General features: G+C 46.1%; 1 protein-coding gene across 12 annotated transcripts in view; it reads right to left on the reverse strand.

Moving 5' to 3' along the window:
- CUL1 (cullin 1) overlaps positions 1-21,178 on the reverse strand; it is a 121,207-nt gene that overhangs the window by 70,879 nt on the left and 29,150 nt on the right. For 5 of the 12 annotated variants that reach the window (XM_077269124.1, XM_077269127.1, XM_077269119.1 and 2 more), the window contains exon 2: positions 820-1,026. The exons of 5 other annotated variants lie outside the window; for them this stretch is intronic. The gene's annotated coding sequence lies outside the window, so the exon portion shown is untranslated. Of the gene's footprint in view, positions 1-576; positions 668-819; positions 1,027-21,178 lie in introns of all 12 variants that reach the window. 2 more of the 12 variants (XM_077269128.1, XM_077269120.1) reach the window with 1 other exon arrangement.

Genomic DNA, 21,178 nt, shown 5'->3' on the forward strand with positions numbered 1-21,178 from the left:
ATTCCCTCAGCGTATCCCGTTCAAATTACTAATACTAACCTACAAAGCCATCCATAGCCTTTCTCCTCCATATATCTCTGAACTAACCTCCCAATATCTTCCCTCACGTAATCTCTGGTCCTCCCAAGACTTCCTTCTCTCCTCCACACTTATTCACTCCTCACCCAACCGCCTCCAAGACTTCTCCCGAATATCCTCCATCCTCTGGAATTCTTTGACCCAACACGTCCGACTATCAACCACATTCGGATCCTTCAGACGGAACCTGAAAACCCACCTCTTCAGGAAAGCCTACAGCCTGCACTGACCCCGCTGCCTCCTCATCACCACCGAAGCTACCGCCTCACCAACACCGGAGCTCCTGCAACCCTCAGCCTACTGTCTCCTTCCCCATAATCCTGCAGAATGGAATCCCGCAAGGGCAGGGTCCTCGCCCCTCTGTATCAGTCTGTAATTATTAGTTTGCTTACTGTAAGTAATATCTGTAATTTGTATGTAACCCCTCCTCATGTACAGCACCATGGAATCAATGGGGCTATATAAATAAATAATAATAATAATACAAAAGCTACCAACCCACTGGTGAAGAATGAGCATTCAGGCAGAGGCAGCTCAGATCTCAGCTACATACACAGTCACTGTGCCTTCATAATGGAGGATGTAGTGGCTAAAGAGGAACCAAAGTTACAGAAAGTCACACCTCATAAAATAGGCCAAGGGACCAGGAAGCACAGCCTTTGCCTTGAAAGACTTGTTTACTCCACACACCTACAACGAGGAATGCAACTCTCAAAAATAGGAACACGCAACGTCATGTACCTCGTCATAATTCTCAGCTTGTGGCAGCTCATCCACAGCACATCGAAGCAAGAGGAGATTGGGAGACAACTCGCTAGATGTCCTCACAACCTGGGAAGCAGAAAAAGCTGCCAGCTCCCCTGATCTGTCAGTTCTAGGAAATGCTGGTATTCTTCTGGACAAGCTTTTCTTCGAGAAATTGCACAATGCACAGTTCCGTTACGTCTCCTAGAAATTAAAGTTGAAATTGAAATCTGCATGTTCTCAGATGGTCAAGTCACTGTACACTTACTAACGGGAGTGCCAGGGGAAGCGCCAGCAGCAGACATTTATAGCGAATAATGCGTCAGGACTGCCAACAGCTCTTCCTAAACTTATCCATTCATATTCCACTGAGAAGTTCTAGGTCAATCACTTACAGATTTTTCATTTTTAATCAGACTCGTACAGTGTTCATTTTTCTCTTGTTAAGAATAATGTCAAAACGACGAATAATATAAGTCCTCAGTTACAAACAGTAAGGGAAGCAGTGCTTTCTTTCATGGAGCAGGTCTGTGTGGGATATGCACCGTAATGAAGGATTAAAATATACATTATCCATGCAGCTAATTACCGTATTTTTTGGCATATAAGACGCACTTTTTCCCCAAAAAAAAGGGGGGAAAATGGGGGGTGCGTCTTATATTCGCAATGCAGGCTTACCGTGGACCGTGGCGGCAGAGGTGCGGCGGCAGAGGTGTGGAGATGAGGAGGCGCAGTGAGCGGGGTCCCTTTCCCCGGTGAGGTGATGCAGCAGCCCCGGTAATGCAGCAGAGCCGGGTGAATCCTGTTGTTATCGGTGCGCGCGGCCATCTTCCTGAGGCCGCGCGTTCGCAGATGGAGCTCTGCTGCCCGGGGCTTCAGGAAAATGGCCGCGGGATGCCGCGCGTGCGCAGATGGGGATCGCGGCGGCCATTTTCCTGAAGCCCCGGGCAGCAGAGCTCCATCTGCGAACGCGCGGCCTCAGGAAGATGGCCGCGCGCACCGATAACAACACGATTCACCCGGCCCTGCTGCATCACCTCACCGGGGAAAGGGACCCCGCTCACTGCGCCTCCTCATCTCCACACCTCTGCCACCACGGTAACAACAGGATTCACCCGGCTCTGCTGCATTACCGGGGCTGCTGCATCACCTCACCAGGGAAAGGGACCCCGCTCACTGCGCCTCCTTGTCTCCACACCTCTGCCACAACAGGATTCACCCGGCTCTGCTGCATTACCGGGCTGCTGCATCACCTCACCGGGGAAAGGGACCCCTCTAACGCCATACCTCTCACTGTGCCTCCTCATCCCAACACCTCTGCCAGTAACCACTGCTGCCACCCTCCCATGGACACCAGGCCGTGGCGTCGCCCACCTAAGCAGGAAGGGACCCTGCTCAGGTGCACGCCGTACCGCCTCACCCCACCTCTGCCGACACCATGCCTCCTGTGACCCTGCTCTGCCACCACCAGCCCACAGGTAAGATACTGTAAACTCGGACAATAAGACGGACCTCCATCTTATAAAAACTTTTTTTCTGCAATTTTCACCCCAAATTTGGGGTGCGTCTTATGGTCCGGTGCGTCTTATAGTCCGCGAAATACGGTAGTATAAATCTCAAACAAGCTTTGCAGAGTCATGAGTAACTGAATAGGGGCATTCTTAGGTTGTGGGCAACATATTCAATACCATGTGCTACAAATCAGGGCCAAATCCACCGAACACAAAACGCAGCCGTTATTAGTAAAAGATGAAAATGCATGTAGGTTAGAAGAAATAAAACTAACACCAAACCAATAATACACAGGACCCTGAAATAAGTAACCTGGCCTCTGCTCCGATTACTCCAGACGGTGCACAGAGTAGGACACGAATACACCACAAATGAACATGAACACTCAGTTATATTACATTAGAAATACAAGAAATGACTAATCCACTACATAATTGTCTAAGGGTCACTTCCGTCTGTCCTTCTTTCTGTCTGTCGCGGATATTCATTGGTTGCGGCCTCTGTCTGTCATGGAAATCCAAGTCGCTGATTAGTCGTGGCAAAACACCCACAACCAATCAGCGACGGACACAGTCTGGCGGCAAAATGGCCGCTCTTTCCTCCCCGCAGTCAGTGCCCGCTCCATACTCCCCTCCAGTCAGCCCTCACACAGGGTTAATGCTAGCGTTACCGGAGCGCGGTATAACGCACTCCGGTTACGCAGCTATTAACCCTGTGTGACCAAGTTTTTACTATTGATGCTGCGTATGCAGCATCAATAGTAAAAAGATCTAATGTTACAAATAAGAATAGAAAAAAAAAAAAGGTTATTCTCACCCTCAGACGTCGCGCCGTCCTCGCCAGTGAAAGCGGCAGGTTCTGGTGCCAAGGATGCTATGCAAGAAGGACCTTCCATGACGTCACAGACATGTGACCGCGATGTCATCACTGGTCCTGCGCTCATACCAACCCTGGGACTGGAAGCTGCCGCCTACACCGTACACAGGCACCAGGACTTCAACGCCACTTCGGAAGGTGAGTATATGTTTATTTTTTATTTTACATCACTGGGCAATATACTACATACTACGTGGGCTGGGCAATATACTACGTGGGCTGGGCAATATACTACGTGGGCTGGGCAATATACTACGTGGGCTGGGCAATATACTACGTGGGCTGGGCAATATACTACGTGGGCTGGGCAATATACTACGTGGGCTGGGCAATATACTACGTGAGCATGCATATTCTAGAATACCCGATGCGTTAGAATCGGGCCACCATCTAGTCTATTTATATAATTGTCTGTCTGGGAAATCCTGCGTCACCGATTGGTTGCAGGCGGCTGGCACGACCAATCAGCGACAGGCGCAGTCCGGCCATAATTCAGTCCCGTTTACTGAACAAGTTCTGTCAGTCACAGTGCCACATAGTTCAGTCACTTTTACTGAACAAGTTCTGTCAGTCACAGCGCCACGTAGTTCAGTCACTTTTACTGAACAAGTTCTGTCAGTCACAGCGCCACGTAGTTCAGTCACGTTTACTGAACAAGTAATGTCAGTCACAGTGCCACGTAGTTCAGTCACGTTTACTGAACAAGTTCTGTCAGTCACAGTGCCACATAGTTCAGTCACTTTTACTGAACAAGTTCTGTCAGTCACAGCGCCACGTAGTTCAGTCACTTTTACTGAACAAGTTCTGTCAGTCACAGTGCCACGTAGTTCAGTCCCGTTTACTGAACAAGTTCTGTCAGTCACAGTGCCACGTAGTTCAGTCACGTTTACTGAACAAGTAATGTCAGTCACAGTGCCACGTAGTTCACTCACGTTCCCTGAACACGTTCTGTCAGTCAGAATATTCTAGAATACCCGATGCATTAGAATCGGGCCACCATCTAGTAATGCACAGAAATATTGTCTTATCAGGATAGTACTAGGACAAGTTACCAGTGTGAATACTGCACTCACCAACCGTAGTGCAGTAATGCCCTTACAGTAGTTACAATAGCAGGGACACATAAGGTTGGTAAATTGGCATACCTAGTTTTTGTCTAGGCCTGAAATAACAGGACTCCCACCGACCACTAGAGCGAGGGTCTCAATGCCCATTGCTACATCATGTCGCAAGGCTTAAATGCTACGGCATAATGATTGCCTATGGGACTAAGATAGCCGAGCCCCATGCCTCGCTGCCAGTCCCAATTGCAGTGATAAAAGCAGCAGACTGAAGAGGATCAATGCATTTCTATGTGTACAGAATCGCCACGATTCCGCAGAAAGAATGAGCATGCTGCGTATTTTTCCACGATGCGATTCCGCTGCGGAAAAATACGCATTAGCACAGCATTGCGGAATCCCATTGAATTCAATAGGTTGTGTATGCGTTTTTGCGGCAGAAACGCATACACAACACAACCTATTGAATTCAACTATCCGCAACTTATGCACATAGCCTTTATCTAAAGGGAAAATCTGCACATAAAACAGGCATGTTGTGGATTTCAAAAACGTAACGCAGGCAAGTTTACACAACGTTAAATATTTTAAAAACAAATGCTCAGTGGGCATGAGATTTCCATAAGCCCCATCATAAGCTGTAAACTGTAAAAATACACAACGCATATAAGCATTGAATAGTCACAGATATACAGTTGGTAGCAAAGTTCACAAGCTTAAAAATCAAAAGGATCAATGTCTACACTACATGGACGCGACAGAAAGGATAACATCACCAACTTCTATCAAAACTCTTTAGTGACTTCAAAAAACTTGCAGCAAAATTTGATGCCAACAGACACGGGAGTATTCAGATGGCCCTGTAAGGTATGTGACGAATGCCAAAAGGTCTCCAAGCCCAAACTCCGAGATCACTAGGAAAGTCAGCCACAATATGCTCTAAACCATGTAAATAAGACAAGGAAGTTTTGGGCTTTTGCACTGTGGAGCAATTAAGCTAAATGGGAACTTTTCAGGCCTGTGGATCAGCAGGTGGTCTGGAAACATTCTGTAAAGTACAACCTTCATACAGGGAAACATGATGGTGCCTCGGTGATTATTGGAGGCTGTTTTGCTTCCGACACTGGAAACCTGCAGTGTGTAGAGGACAAGACAGATTCAAATCAGAAGTCGTAGGACAAATCCTGCCTTCTGTGAGGAATCTGATGCTTCGATGACATTGGACCTTTCAAAAGGAAATTATCCCAATCATACCTCAAAGTCCACCAAGGCATGGTTTCAGAAAACAAGTGCTTCATTTGAAATCCATAGAAAATCTTTTGGTGTGACATTTAGAAAGAGATAGCAGAACAAAAACCCCAGACTATTCAGGAACCGTAGGCCATTGACCATGAGAAATACACTAAAAGTTAAAAACTGACCCAAAAAATCATCATAAGAACTTTCCCTTTAAAGGGAACCTGTCACCCCCAAAATCGATGGTGAGGTAACCCCACCGTCACCAGGGGCTTATCTACAGCATTCTGGAATGCTGTAGATAGGCCCCCGATGTTACCTGAAAGAGGAGAAAAACAGGTTATATTATACTCACCCAGGGGCGGTCCCGCTGCAGTCAGGTCCGATGGGTGTCTCAGGTCCGCTCCGGCGCCTTTTATCTTCATTCCATGACGTCCTCTTCTGGTCTTCACGCCGCGGCTCCAACGCAGGCGTACTTTGTTTGCCCTGTTGAGGGCAGAGCAAAGTACTGCAGTGCTCAGGGCCTCTCTGACCTTTCCCGCTGCCTGCTCACTGCAGTACTTTGCTCTGCCCACAACAGGGCAAACAAAGTACGCCTGCGTCGGAGCGTGAAGACCAGAAGAGGACGTCATGGAATGAAGATGGGAGGCCCCGGACCTGAGACGCCCATCGCAGCGGGACCGCCCCTGGGTGAGTATAATCTAACCTCTTTTTCTCCTATTTCAGGTAACATCGGCGGCTTATCTACGGCATTCCAGAATGCTGTAGATAAGCCCCTGATGACGGTGAGCTTACCTCACCATCGATTTTGGGGGTGACAGGTTCCCTTTAAAGACTGTTCTGACAGAACATACTTAGTTAAGACAAATCTAAAGCCAGACCCCAATTTATGTTTTTTGATTTCCCCGTCAGTGGATTTGCATTATCCTATATTTTTGTCACAATTACAAGGGTGGCCTATAAGCCTGATTACCTCCTGGGCAATCTAGCAGCAGATGTGCAGGGGCCACAGCTCAATGCCCAGCGAGTCCCTCTAGAACAGGACATTGGCACGTTACTTGTTGGGAGTTGCACAGACCGCATTCAATGCAATCACACTATTTACATCTGGAGAAGTTGGGTGTGTGGCCGATCTACTTAAGTTTTCTTGGAGCTTTATTGCAGTTAACGGCCGGCCACCACACTGCTTCAAGGCATGTGCATGGGGAAAGGAGGCTGGGAGCTCCAGGGAGACATGGACGGGTGGCAGTCTATAGTGGCTGAAAATACCGTAGGTAGACAAATGTATCTGCACGCTGTAAGAAGCTCCAACCTGCATCTCCAGCCGCACTAGGGCACAGTGCTGGGCCAGAGAATGTGGAGTGGAAGCTTTACATGAGCAGTGATAGAATGAATCCAACGCAGACATGTCTGTGGTAGAGCTGGCACATCACCCACCACTGTCAGTAACCGGCCTGCAATCAGTCACATGAGAGAGGCTGCAGCAGATGTGTCTCTTGCATCATCGCCTCTAGACCTCATTTTGCTTCACCTTTCAGTACTAGCAGGTTGTAACATTTTCACATTATTTGAAGAATAAGACCGCAGTTTTAGATCCTCTCCACTGTCAGATGTACAGGCAAACTGCTTACAAGGGGTATCCATGACTATTAAGGTACCGTCACACTAAGCAACGTCGCAGCGATATAGCCAGCAATCTGTGACGTTGCAGCGTCCTAGGTATCGCTGTATTTGACACGCAGCAGCGATCTGGATCCCGCTGTGAAATTGCTGGTCGCTGCTAGAAGGTCTGAACTTTATTTGGTCGCTAGGTCGCCGTGTATCGCCGTGTTTGACAGCAAAAGCAACGATACCAGCGATATTTTACACTGGTAACCAGGGTAAACATCGGGTTACTAAGCGCAGGGCAGCGTAAAATGTAAAAAACAGTACATACTCACATGCGTCCCCCGGCGTCTGCTTCCCACACTGACTGAGCGCCGCAAAGTGAAAGTGAAATCACAGCACAGCGGAGACGTCACCGCTGTGCCCTGCTACTGCCGGCGCTCAGTCATTGCAGGAAGCGGACGCCGGGGGACGCATGTAAGTATGTACTGGGTTTTTTTTTTACATTTTACGCTGGTAACCAGGGTAAACATCGGGTTACTAAGCGCGGCCCTGCGCTTAGCAACCCAATGTTTACCCTGGTTACCCGGGGACCTCGGCATGGTTGGTCGCTGGAGAGCGGTCTGTGTGACAGCTCTCCAGCGACCAAACAGCGACGCTGCAGCGATCGGCATCGCTGTCGCTATCGCTGCAGCGTCGCTTAGTGTGACGGTACCTTTAATGTATGGGTGGGAGGGCGAAGCTTCCAACAATCCGATAGTCAAAGGGAATCTGTCAGCAGGGTTTTTCATGTAGTCTGAGAGCAGCATGATGTAAGGGAAGAGACCCCGATTCTAGGGATGTGTCACTCAGTTTACTGGGTGCAGCAGCTGTGGTATAGTCAGTTTTCTCTGCTGTATACTGAGCTGTGTATACCATGCCCCACCTGATTGGCAGCTTTCTGTATATATTGTATAGTGATAGAAAGGAGCTAATGAGTGCTGGGGGCGAGGTTGGACTAGCAGGCATGAGGCAGCTAGTCCTGAAGTGATAATCTCCTTCTGATAAAACACTGATTTTATTGAAACAGTAAGGTTACGTGTCCACATTCAGGAAGGCCGGCGCTTTGGACAAAGCAGAAAACCCGCTCCGCCCTAAGCTCCGCCCCCTTCTGTAGACACGATGATGCCGGATGTGTTCACTGCACACATCCGGAATCATCACACCCCACACATCCGGAATCATCACACCCCACACATCCGGAATCATCACACCCCACACATAGGGCCCTGTGTTTTACCTTGCGGCGGCGCAGCATCGCCGCAAGGTAAACAGACATGCTGCGTTCTAAAAAGACGCGCCGCATGTCCGGAATCGCAGGGCCGCCGGATGCGTGCTACCACGCATAGTGGAGACGGAATTTCATAAAATCCCCTCCACTATGCTTTAACATCTGGACGCTACGTGTTTGACACAGCGGCTCTGCACAGCGTCAAACACGCAGCATTTCCTTAACGTGGAAACATACCCTTAGGCTATGTGCCCACGTTCAGGATTTTTCGCATTTTTTTTGGCCCTTTTCCGTGGAAAAAACGCTAAAAAAACCGCATACAAGCATCCCATCATTTTTAATGCATTCCGCAAATATTTTGTGCACATGCGCATCGCGGTTAAAAAAGCAGCATGTTCATTAATTTTGAGGATTTTTGGCGCCATTTATTGCATTTGGAAGCTCCGGATAAAAAAAACGTGAAAAATAAGCAAAAAAAAAAAAAAAAAAAAAAAAAAAAAAGGGGCACAAAAAACACACGCGGATTTCCTGCGGAAAAAGTTCGGATTTGTTCAGGAAAATTCTGCACTTTCCTGAACGTGTGCACATAGCCTTAAACACAGATGTGACAAATGAAATCATGGTCTCTGCCCATAATTCATCCTGCTGTCAGATTGCATAACAAAAACTTGCTGACAGATTCCTTTAACCCCCAAAGGTGGGTTGCATGTTAACGACCAGGCCAAATTTTTAAAATTCTGACCACTCAATTTATGAAGTAATTCTGGAATGCTTCAACAGATCCCGGTGATTCTGAGATTGTTTTTCGTGATATATTGTACTTCACGATAGTGGTAAAATTTCTGCGGTATGACTTGCAAATTCTTGGAGGGAAAAAAAAAAGCAGAAATTTGGCAAAAATTTGGAAAATTTCACAATTTTCGATCTCTAAATTTTCATGTACTTAAAGGGACTGTCACCCCCTCCAGCTGTTAGAAACTAAAAGAGCCACCTTGTGCAGCAGTAATGCTGCATTCTGACAAGGTGGCTCTTTTAGTTATTGGTGCAGTCAAAGCAGAAATAAAGCGTTTTATTATTTTGCAAAAATTCCTGTCTTTAGTCCTGGAGGCAGGTCTTAACCCCCCTGCTGCATGCGCCACACTGCCGTCACTCAAGGCTTCTTTGGCGCAACCCCCTCCGCGCTGTTTTGTTCTGCTTGGGGCAGGCGCAGTGAGCGCTGCCCGTCTGACCTCACATGCAGTCTCGCAGACTGCGCCTGTGCAGCCACCCAGCTTGTGAATCCCAGCCCTGCAGTGTGTTATGCATTATGCACAATGCGGGGCTGGGATTCCTGGGCATGCGCACTGCGTGTGTCAGCCACTCACCCAGGTCCCCCGCCTTACAGCGTGTGTATCTTCAGCTGATCGATCATCCTTGCAATCGCCGGGAACGAACCTTGCAACCTCGCACAGGCGCAGTCTGCGAAACTGCATCTGAGGTCAGACGGGCAGCGTTCACTGCGCCTGCCCCAGGCAGAACAAAACAGCGCGGGCACCGGATTTGATTTGAAAACAGCACGGAGGGGGCGGCGCCCGACGCCAAAGAAGCCTTGAGTGACGGCAGTGTGGCGTGTGCAGCAGGGGGGTTAAGACCTGCCTCCAGGACTAAAGACAGGTATTTTTGCGAAATTATAAAACGCTTTATTTATGCTTTAACTGCACCAATAACTAAAAGTTTCTAACGGCTGGAGGGTGTGACAGAGTCCCTTTAAAGGCTGAGTCACACATAACGATATCGTTAACGATATCGTTTCAACATCACGCTTTTGGTGACATAGCAACGATCCCGCTAACGATCTTGTTATGTGTGACAGCGACCAACGATCAGGCCCCTGCTGGGAGATCGTTGGTCGTAGGGAATGATCAGGACCTTTATTTGGTCGCTGATCACCCGCTGTCATCGCTGGATCGGTGTGTGTGATGCCGATCCAGTGATGTGTTCACTTGTAACCAGGGTAAATATCGGGTTACTAAGTGCAGGGCCGCGCTTAGTAACCCGATATTTACCCTGGCTACCATTGTAAAAGTTAAAAAAAAAAAAAAAAACAGTACATACTCACATTCTGATGTCTGTCACGTCCCCCGGCGTCCACAGGGTTAAAACTGCTTTCGGCAGGAGCGCTGCTAATGCACGCGCTGCTGCCGAGAGCTTCCCTGCACTGACTGTCAGCGCCGGCGGTAAAGCAGAGCACAGCGGTGACGTCACCGCTGTTACTGCCGGCGCTGACACATTCAGTGCAGGGAAGCTCTCGGCAGCAGCGCGTGCATTAGCAGCGCTCTTGCCAAAGCAGTTTTAACCCTGTGGACGCCGCCGGGGGACGTGACAGACATCAGAATGTGAGTATGTAGTGTTTTTTTTTTTTTTACTTTTACAATGGTAACCAGGGTAAATATCGGGTTACTAAACGCGGCCCTGCACTAAGTAACCCGATGTTTACCCTGGTTACCCGGGTGCTGCAGGGGGACTTTGGCATCGTTGAAGACAGTTTCAACGATGCCAAAGTCGTTCCCCTGATCGTTGGTCGCTGTAGAGAGCTGTCTGTGTGACAGCTACCCAGCGACCACACAACGACTTACCAACGATCACGGCCAGGTCGTATCGCTGGTCGTGATCGTTGGTAAGTCGTTTAGTGTGACTTAAGGTACCGTCACACTCAGCAACGCTGCAGCGATATAGACAACGAGCCGATCGCTGCAGCGTTGCTGTTTAGGTCGATGTAGAGATGTCAAACACAGCAGCTCCAGAACGATGCAGGAGCGATCCTGTGACGTAGCGGCGACTCACTTATCGTTCTCACAGGTCGTTAGCTCCATGTAAAACATTGCTGGCATCGTTGCTTTTGATGTCAAACATGACGATACACGCTGACCTGACGACCAAATAAAGTTCTGGACTTCTAGCTCCGACCAGCGATATCACAGCGGGATCCAGATCGCTGCTGCGTGTCAAACACAACGAGATCGCTATCCAGGACGCTGCAATCGATCCTGGATCGTTGTCGTTCTCGTTGTAAAGTTGTTGAGTGTGACGGTACCCTTAGGCTTAAATCACAGATTTTTCACACAACATACTTACAATAAGATTTCCCACGTGTACTTTACATCAGCACAACTTTGTAATCAAATTTATTTTTTGTAAGGAAATTGTAAGGGTTAAAAGTTGACAGGCGATTTTTCAGTTTTCCAACAAAATTTACATTCACATTTGAAGTCACTTTGAGGGGTCTATATGATAGAAGATACCCAAAAGTGGCACGCCTCAAGGTGCTCAAAACCACGTTTAAGAAGCGTATAATCCCTTCAGGTGCTTCAATTTTTTGAAATGGGGGAAAAAAAATAAAATTTACTTAAGATACACATTTTTTTTTTTTTTCTATTTTGACAAGGGTAACAGGAACAAAAAAAATAAATGAACCCCAACATTTGTTGTGGAATTTCTCCCGAGTATGCCGATACACCATGTGAGAATGAAAACCACTGTTTGGGCGCTCGGAAGGGAAGGAGCGCCATTTGACTTTTGGAAAATGTCCTGGAATTATTAGCGGAAGTCATGTCCTGTTTGGAGAGACCCTGATGTGCCCCAACAGTGGAAAACCCCCACAGGTGGCACCATTTTGGAAACTAGACTCCCCAAGGAATGTATTTAAAGGGATTCTGTCACCTACTTTTTCGTATATAAGCTGCAGCCACCGCCAAAAGGGGCTTGTCTACAGCATTCTGTAATGCTGTAGATAAGCGCCCCCCCCCCCCCCCCCCCCCCCCACGTATCATGAAAGATAAGAAAACCAAGTTAGATTATACTCACCCAGGGGCGGTCCGGTCCGGGGCCTCCCATCTTCATGCAATGACGTCCTCTTCCTTGCTTCCTGTCGCGGCTCCTGCGCAGGTATGATTCTCTGTTGAGGGCAGAGTAAAGTACTGCAGTGCGCAGGTGCTGGGCTTCTCGAACCTTTCCCGGCTCCTGCGCACTGCAGTACTTTACACTGCCCTCATCAGGGCATAGAATCATACCGGCGCAGGAGCCGCGACAGGAAGCAAGGAAGAGGACGTCATTGCATGAAGATGGGAGGCCCCGGACTGGACCGCCCCTGGGTGAGTATAATCTAACTTGTTTTTCTTACCTTTCAGGTTACATCGGGGGGGGGGGGGGGGGGCTTATCTGCAGCATTACAGAATGCTGCAGATAAGTCCCTGATGGCGGTGGCCGAAGCTTATATACAAAAAAGTAGGTGACAGATTCCCTTTACGGTAAATGTGTGGTATGCACCTTGAACCCCCAGGCTCTTCACATAAGTTGATAACGCTGAGCCGTGAAAATATATATATATATATATATATAAAAAAAATCATCATTTTCCCCACAAAAAAGTTATTTTAGCCCCAAATTTTGCATTTTCATAAGGGTTACAGGAAAAATTGCACCAATTTGTTGTACAATTTCTCCTGAGTATGCCGATACCCCATATGTGGGGGAATACTACTATTGAGGCACAGTGCAAAGCTCAGAAGGGAACAGGTGCCATACTGGAGTTCAGATTTTGCTGGAATGGTGTGAGGGTGCCATGTCACATTGGCAGAGCCCCTGAGGTGTAAGCACCACCAAAACCTCCTATATGTGAACAAATTTTACACACTACACTCCCCAAAGAATTCATCTAGTGGTGCAGTGATCGCATTGACACCACATGTGCCTTTACAGAATCATATACAATTGAGCAGTGAAGAATGCATAAATTCTATTTTTACCACTAAAATGTTGTTTTAGCCCTAAGTTTTTAATTTTTCTAAGGGTTAATAGGAATATTTATTTTATTTTTTTTACAGAAAACTGAGGTCCATTTTTTTTTGGGGGGTGCACTAATACTCTACATGTACTGTAATCAGGAAATATTTTTAAGGCACAGTGCAAAAATCAGAAGGCAAGGAGCACCAGATTTTACTGTTATAGTTTGCAGGTGCCATGACCCACTGGGAGAGCCCATGAGGTGCCAGAACAGCAGAACCCCCCCCATTAAGTGACCCCAATTTACAAGCTACACCTCTCAATGAATTCATCTAGGGGTGCAGTGATCATATTGAGACCACGGGTGTATTACAGAATTTTATACCATTGGGCAGTGAAGAAAAAATGACTACACTTTTACCACCAAAACTTTGTTTTAGAGCCAGATTTTACATTTTCATACAAGAAGTGGGTAAAAATGTCACCAAAATTTGTCCCACAATTTCTACTGAATGTGACAACACCCCATATGTGGCTGCACAGTCCTACTTAGCCATAAAGAGAGACTCGGGAGGAACAAAGTGCTATTTGCCTCCAAGAACAGTTTGAGGACTCCATATATAGAGCCCCAAATTGCTAGAAGAGCAGAGACTCCCCTCAAGTGACCCCATTTTGGAAATTATACCCCTTTGGAAATGTATCTACAGGTGTAGTGCCGATTTTGACTCCATGGGTATTTTCCAGAAACAAGCAAAACTGAATGTTGCCGAGTGAAAATTGAAAACTGCTGCTGTAGTAACCTGTACATTGTAGTCACCAGTATGTTTTGCCCAGCCCGTGCTTCTGGGAGACCTGCACCCGAAATTTACGAGAGCTCTCATTGCTTCGGAAATGCCAAACATGTGGACGCTGTATGTGGTTTAGGACAACAAACAAGAAAAAGCAGTGTGTGTACGCAATGGTCAAGATCACCCACATATAATACGCACAAAAATACAATGAATAAGTTTAATGAAAAACACAGACAGAACGTCGTACACATTAAAAAAAAGCCACAGAATGGCCATGCAAAAAACCCACAAGAGGTCTGTTTACAGACCAATAACCGACCTCCTCCAGTGGTGCTAGCTGCAGGTTAAATGAACATAAGGTTCACCATATATGCTCATAATTTATGTTATCTCTCAAAATTACGTTAGAGTAATGCAATTGCCAACTATGACCTTTTGCCGTTATGGGTAAAGCAAGTATAAAAAATCATGCAATATCCATATATCTAACGTCCTGGTGAGCAGTGTGGTGAACCTCCTAGAGGTCTGAATGATAAGTACCCCCCACTGACTGCCTTTTTGCTATCACATACAGTGCCTTGCAAAAGTATTCGGCTCCCTGAACTTTTCAACCTTTTCCCACATATCATGCTTCAAACATAGATACCAAATGTAAATTTTTGGTGAAGAATCAACAACAAGTGGAACACAATTGTGAAGTTGAACGAAATGTATTGGTTATTTTACATTTTTGTGGAAATTCAAAAACTGAAAAGTGGGGCGTGCAATATTATTCGGCCCCTTTAACTTAATACTTTGTTGCGCCACCTTTTGCTGTGATTACAGCTGCAAGTCGCTTGGGGTATGTCTCTATCAGTTTTGTACATCGAGATACTGAAATTCTTGCCCATTCTTCCTTGGCAAACAGCTCAAGCTCAGTGAGGTTTGATAGAGATCGTTTGTGAACAGCAGTTTTCAGCTCTTTCCACAGATTCTCGATTGGATTGATGTCCGGACTTTGACTTGGCCATTCTAACACCTGAATACGTTTATTTGTGAACCATTCTATTGTAGATTTTGCTTTATGTTTGGTATCATTGTCTTGTTGGAAGACAAATCTCCGTCCCAGTCTGAGGTCTTTTGCAGACTCCAACAGGTTTTCTTCAAGAATGGTCCTGTATTTAGCTCCATCCATCTTCCCATCAATTTTAACAATATTCCCTGTCCCTGCTGAAGAAAAGCAGGCCCAAACCATGATGCTGCCACCACCATGTTTGTCAGTGGGGATGGTGTGTTCAGGGTGATGAGCTGTGTTGCCTTTACGCCAAACATATCGTTTGGCATTGTTGCCAAAAAGTTTGATTTTGGTTTCATCTGACCAGAGCAACAACTTCCACGTTTGGTGTGTCTCCCAGGTGGCTTGTTGCAAACTTTAAACGACACTTTTTATGGATATCTTCGAGAAACGGCTTTCTTCTTGCCACTCTTCCATAAAGGCCATATTTGTGCAGTGTACGACTGATTGTTGTCCTATGGACAGACTGTCCCACCTCAGCTGTAGATCTCTGCAGTTCATCCAGAGTGATCATGGGCCTCTTGGCTGCATCTCTGATCAGTCTTCTCATTGTTTGAGATGAAAGTTTAGAGGGACGGCCGGGTCTTGGTAGATTTGCAGTGGTATGATACTCCTTCCATTTCACTATGATCGCTTGCACGGTGCTCCTTGGGATGTTTAAAGTTTTGGAAATCATTTTGTATACAAATCCAGCTTTAAACTTCTCCACAACAGTATCATGGACCTGCATGTTGTGTTCCTTGGCCTTCATGATGCTCTCTGTGCTTCAAACAGAACTCTGAGACTATCACAGATCAGGTGCATTTATAAGGAGACTTGATTATACACAGGTGGATTATATTTATCATCATTAGACATTTGGGACAACATTGGATCATTCAGAGATCCACAATGAACTTCTGGAGTGAGTTTGCTGCACTGAAAGTAAAGGGGCCGAATAATATAGCACGCCCCACTTTTCAGTTTGTGAATTTCCACAAAAACTTAAAATAACCAATAAATTTCGTTCAACTTCACAATTGTGTTCCACTTATTGTTGATTCTTCACCAAAAATTTACATTTGGTATCTTTATGTTTGAAGCATGATATGTGGGAAAAAGTCCAAAAGTTCCAGGGGGCCGAATACTTTCGCAAGGCAATGTAAGTACGCCCGTGCAGGAGCACAATGCCGGGGAGCGAGGAAGCAACAGGAGGGCGGCATCGCAAGAAGAGGGGAGGCACCGGATCCAGGCCTGCGACACCCATCGCACCAAAGACCCCCATCCCCCCGCGGGGTGAGTATAATAAAACTTATTTTTCTTATCTTTCAGGACGGACCGGGGCTTATCTACACTCTACAGCATTAGGCTGCTGTCACGGTAGCAGTATTTGGTCAGTATTTTATCAGTATTTATAAGCCAAAACCAGGAGTGGAACAATTAGAGGAAAAGTATAATAGAAACATATGCACCACTTCTTCATTTATCACCCACTCCATGTTTTAGCTTACAAATACTGATGTAAAATACTGACCAAATACTGCTAGTGTAACGGCAGCCTTATAGAATGCTGTAGATAAGCCCTGAAAGGTAAAGGTACCTTCACACTGAGCGACTTGAGAACGACAACAATCCGTGACGCTGCAGCGTCCTGGATAGCGATCTCGTTGTGTTTGACACGCAGCAGCGATCTGGATCCTGCTGTGATATCGCTGGTCGGAGCTAGAAGTCCAGAACTTTATTTGGTCGTCAGATCGGTGTGTATCGTTGTGTTTGACAGCAAAAGCAACGATGCCAGCAATGTTTTACAATGGTAACCAGGGTAAATATCGGGTTACTAAGCGCAGGGCCGCGCTTAGTAACCCGATATGTACCCTGGTTACCATTCTAAAAGTAAAAAAAAAAAAAACAGTACATACTCACCTTCTGATGTCTGTCACGTCCCCCGGCAACCACAGGGTTAAACTGCTTTCGGCAGGAGCGCTGCTAAATGCACACGCTGCTGCCGAGCGCTTCCCTGCACTGACTGTCAGTGCCGGCCGTAAAGCAGAGCACAGTGGTGATGTCACCGCTGTACTCTGCCGGCGCCGCTGACACATTCAGTGCAGGAAAGCTCTCGGCAGCAGCGCAAGCATTTAGCAGCGCTCTTGCCGAAAGCAGTTTAACCCTGTGGACGCCGGGGGACGTGACAGACATCAGAAGGTGAGTATGTACTGGGTTTTTTTTTACTTTTACAATGGTAACCAGGGTAAATATCGGGTTACTAAGTGCGGCCCTGCACTTAGTAACCCGATGTTTACCCTGGTTACCCGGGTGCTGCAGGGGACTTCGGCATCATTGAAGACAGTTTCAATGATGCCGAAGTCGTTCCCCTGATCGTTGCTCGCTGGAGAGAGCTGTCTGTGTGACAGCTCCCCAGCGACCTAAACAGCAATGCTGCAGCGATCGGCTCGTTGTCTATAATCGCTGCAGCGTCGCTGAGTGTGACGGTACCTTAATGGCCGTATCTTATATTGGCCAAACCTGGTGACTGGCTTGCTTTAAGTAGTAACCAATTAAAAGATAGATTTTATATCGGTCAATCATTGGGGTTCTTTCATGATAGCCGTACACTAATGAACCTGCTCACAAATAGATTTTTTTGAAGTATAAAACATGCAAAAAGTGCTCAAAAAGGAATATTGTATTAAGATTAGTGATTAGCACGCTCGGGGATCCTCCGAGTAATTTTTAGTGCTCGGTAGTGTTGAGCATTCCGATACCGCAAGTATCGGGTATCGGCCGATATTTGCTGTATCGGAATTCCGATACCGAGATCCGATACTTTTGTGGTATCGGGTATCAGTATCGAAACAACATTAATGTGTAAAATAAAGAATTAAAATAAAAAATATTGCTATACTCACCTCTCCGACGCAGCCTGGACTTCAGCGAGGGAACCGGCAGCGTTGTTTGCTTAAAATTCGCGCTTTAACTTCCTTACTTGAAGTCCCGGCTTGTGATTGGTCGCGTCGCGGTCACATGGGCGGCGCGCGACCAATCACAAGCCGTGACGTCACGGGAGGCAGGACACGCGCGCATTTTAAAATGCGCGCGTCTCCTGCCTCCCGTGACGTCACGGCTTGTGATTGGTCGTGTCGCCCATGTGACCGCGACGCAACCAATCACAACGCCGGAACGTAATTTTAAAATCCTGAAGGACCTAAAATTACGTCACGGCTTGCTGTGATTGGTCGCGTCGCGGTCACATGGGCGGCGCGCGACCAATCACAAGCCGGGACTTCAAGTAAGGAAGTTAAAGCGCGAATTTTAAGCAAACAACGCTGCCGGTTCCCTCGCTGAAGTCCAGGCTGCGTCGGAGAGGTGAGTATAGCAATATTTTTTATTTTAATTCTTTATTTTACACATTAATATGGTTCCCAGGGCCTGAAGGAGAGTTTCCTCTCCTTCAGACCCTGGGAACCATCAGGAATACCGTCCGATACATGAGTCCCATTGACTTGTATTGGTATCAGGTATCGGTATCGGATTAGATCCGATACTTTGCCGGTATCGGCCGATACTTTCCGATACCGATACTTTCAAGTATCGGACGGTATCGCTCAACACTAGTGCTCGGAGATTTAGTTTTCTTCGCCGCAGCTGAATGATTTACATCTGTTAGCCATCATAAGTACATGTGGGGGTTGCCTGGTTGCTAGGGAATCCCCACATGTACTTATGCTGGCTAACAGATGTAAATCATTCAGCTGCGGTGAAGAAAACTAAATCTCAGAGCACTAAAAAATACTCGGAGGTCACCTGAGCGTGCTCGGGAAATCTCGAGTAACAAGTATATTCGCTCATCACTAATTAAGATACATCAAATCATAAATGAGATCGAGCATACTGATTCCTATTTAGACCTACGTAAATGAGACAGCATGAGGCATGGTTAATTAAAAAAATAAATAAATAAAATAAAAAGATATAAATAATATGGAAATTTGATAGAAACAAAAAACGTACTGTGCAACTGAATTAGAAAATGTCAGACGGGAGAAAATACCAATTCAGAAAACGTGCAGAAAAAAATAAATCGCCTTGCTTAAGGTTAGAAGAAAAACCAATTTGGAGGCAAAGGAAGCCTCATGTTATTATGGAGGCAATATATAACGACCGGCTATGAGCATGATGGTGAAGGGGCAGGCCCCAAGCATATCGCCAACTTGGAGCGTGGCTTCCTCAGGGGAAAGAAAAAGTCAATCAAGTGATCTTGACCATTGTGTACACGCTGCTTTTCTTGTTTGTTCCTCTATGCCATTTATAATGGTTAGTGATCCCCTTAAGTATCTGTAACGCCCTCAAGCCCTTCCCACATTTTGCAATTGCTATATGTGGTTTAGGTACATTGTGGGGTCAGAAGGGAGGGGGCATTTGGATTTGGGAGCACAGAATTTGCTGAATTTCTTTTGGAGGGTGAGGAGCCATTTCTCTTTTCCAGAGCCTTTGTACTATCAGTAACGTGGAAGCCCCCTATATTTCCATTAACAGATGACAGACCTGAGTGGGGACTTGGTTTTTTTGTGGACTGAATTGAAGCTTTTATTGGGAACATTTTACATAACGTTTGGGATCACAGTTACCCGGTGCTCTACACTGACCACTTACTTTGGGGTTTCCATCTAAAATCTCTGAGTGACGTGATTCAGAGGAAACCCCCAAGGGATCCAGTCACTATAATGAAGCAGCAGAGTTACTCTGGACTCCAAATCGCCTCTGTTCAGTGTTATCCTTTTCAGAGGTGCACAAAACTGTGGCCAACGGCACTTTTATACAATCCTAAAAAGACAGACACCACTGGAAAACAGGTCAGACGTAGTCCACAGTGCCTCCATCTGCCTTGTTACAGGGAGTCTTCCACCACAGGTTCCGACTGAATCACGTATTTCAAAGATTTACACAGAAACCCCGATGCAAGCGCTCAGGGCAGAGTGCAGAATAAATGTGCGCCTAGCCTTACTGCACACTTTGGAAGACAGAATGGGGAAAAAAAAGAAAAAAAAACAGCAAGTGAAGAATTAGTTTTATTTATTTTTATGCCATTCTTTGTGAGGTATAAGTGATATGTGAGTATAAGACATTTTATTGCAAAAAATAGTTTTTGCATCACCACATTTTGAGAGCTATAATTTTTCCACATTTTGGCCCACAGTCACGTGAGGGCTTGTTTTTTACGGGACGAGTTGACTTTTATTGGTACCATTTTTGGGCACATGACTTTTCTATTCTGATTTTTGGGAGGCAGAATTAACAAAAAACAGGAATTTGTTTTCTTTTGGGGGGGATTGTTTCCTGCTATTCCGTGTGTGGTAAAATTGGTAAGGCAGCCTTATTCTTCAGGTCAGTACGATTATAGTGATACCCCTTATATTTTTTGTAACCCCTTTACCCCCAAGGGTGGTTTGCACGTTAATGACCGGGCCAATTTTTACAATTCTGACCACTGTCCCTTTATGAGGTTATAACTCTGGAATGCTTCAACGGATCCAGGTGATTCTGACATTTTTTTCTTGTGACATATTGTAATTCATGATAGTGGTAACATTTCTTTGATATAACTTGCGTTTATTTGTGAAAAAAATGGAAGTTTGGCAAAAATTTTGAAAATTTCGCAATTTTCCAACTTTGAATTTTTATGCCCTTAAATCACAGAGATATGTCACACAAAATACTTAATAAGTAACATTTCCCACATGTCTACTTCACATCAGCGCAATTTTGGAACCAACATTTTTTTTTGCAATTTCTCATTTTTACAACACCTTTTTTTTTAGGAACCACATCACATTTGAAGTCATTTTGAGGGGTTTATATGATAAAAATAACCAAGTGTGACACCATTCTATAAACTGCACCCCTCAAGGTGCTCAAAACCGCATTCAAGAAGTTTAACCCTTCAGGTGTTTCATAGGAATTTTTGGAATGGATCGCGTTCCTGCAGGCCGGGTGAAAGGGTTAACTCCAATTTCACCTGACCTACAGGAACAGGGGGAGTGGTGCTTCAGCCCATGGGGGGTGGCTCCCCCCCCCCCGTGGCTGCGATCTCTCTGATTGGCTGTTGAAAGTGAAACAGCCAATCAGAGCAATCTGTAATATTTCACCTATGAAAATTGGTGAAATATTACAATCCAGCCATGGCCGATGCTGCAATAGCATCGGCCATGGCTGG

This window comes from Ranitomeya variabilis, chromosome 6 (genome assembly GCF_051348905.1).
Source record: "Ranitomeya variabilis isolate aRanVar5 chromosome 6, aRanVar5.hap1, whole genome shotgun sequence".
NCBI lineage: Eukaryota > Metazoa > Chordata > Amphibia > Anura > Dendrobatidae > Ranitomeya > Ranitomeya variabilis.